The sequence below is a fragment of the Etheostoma spectabile genome, chromosome 8 (assembly GCF_008692095.1).
Source record: "Etheostoma spectabile isolate EspeVRDwgs_2016 chromosome 8, UIUC_Espe_1.0, whole genome shotgun sequence".
Lineage (NCBI taxonomy): Eukaryota > Metazoa > Chordata > Actinopteri > Perciformes > Percidae > Etheostoma > Etheostoma spectabile.
The window spans coordinates 26,656,760-26,657,071 of record NC_045740.1 but is presented as its reverse complement, the minus strand read 5'-3'; positions in this window follow the sequence as shown (position 1 = coordinate 26,657,071).

The window sequence follows — 312 nt, the reverse complement described above, 5'->3', positions numbered from 1 at the left end:
TCTGTAGTTTTGAATTGTCGCAAACAGAGTACATTTTTTTCACGAGCCATCCCAGGTGCATTTCCCCGGCTTCAGGTATGAGCTCTGAGTATTAAAGACCCGTCCGTCGCTTTGTGTCCACTCTTTCTGTAACAATAGAGGTGAGCAGCGCGGCTGGTAGCGTAGCAACTTCAGTTCATGTTAGTAGACTCGCTCTGGGGTGGGCAGTGACAAGTTGCATCTGTGTAGTCCTCCAATAATGAGCAGCGTACAGCCGCCTCTAAACTTTGTCAGAGACCAGTGACCCAAATGGGCCTCTGTGTCTGTCAGACG